Consider the following 310-nt stretch of genomic DNA (forward strand, 5'->3'; position numbering starts at 1 on the left):
ACTTTAGGGTTGGAGGCACTGCTGCTCTGTTGGATGAATTAAACGCAAAGGGCTCATTGGGCATGGAAGTAACACTGGCCAAGGTGGCAGCACTGACTGGCCAAAGCAAGGTGAGCATAGTTACCATAATGGGCAGCACAGGCAAAGGGATGCCCATTGTAGCCTAACTCATAATGGGCAGCACAGACAAAGGAATGCCCATCATAGCCTAACTCATAATGGGCAGCACAGAGAAAGAGATGCCCATTGTACTGGCTGGTTTTGTGTGTCAACTTGACACAGGCTGGAGTTATCACAGAGAAGAGAGCTT

The sequence above is a fragment of the Mastomys coucha genome, unplaced genomic scaffold (assembly GCF_008632895.1).
Source record: "Mastomys coucha isolate ucsf_1 unplaced genomic scaffold, UCSF_Mcou_1 pScaffold16, whole genome shotgun sequence".
Lineage (NCBI taxonomy): Eukaryota > Metazoa > Chordata > Mammalia > Rodentia > Muridae > Mastomys > Mastomys coucha.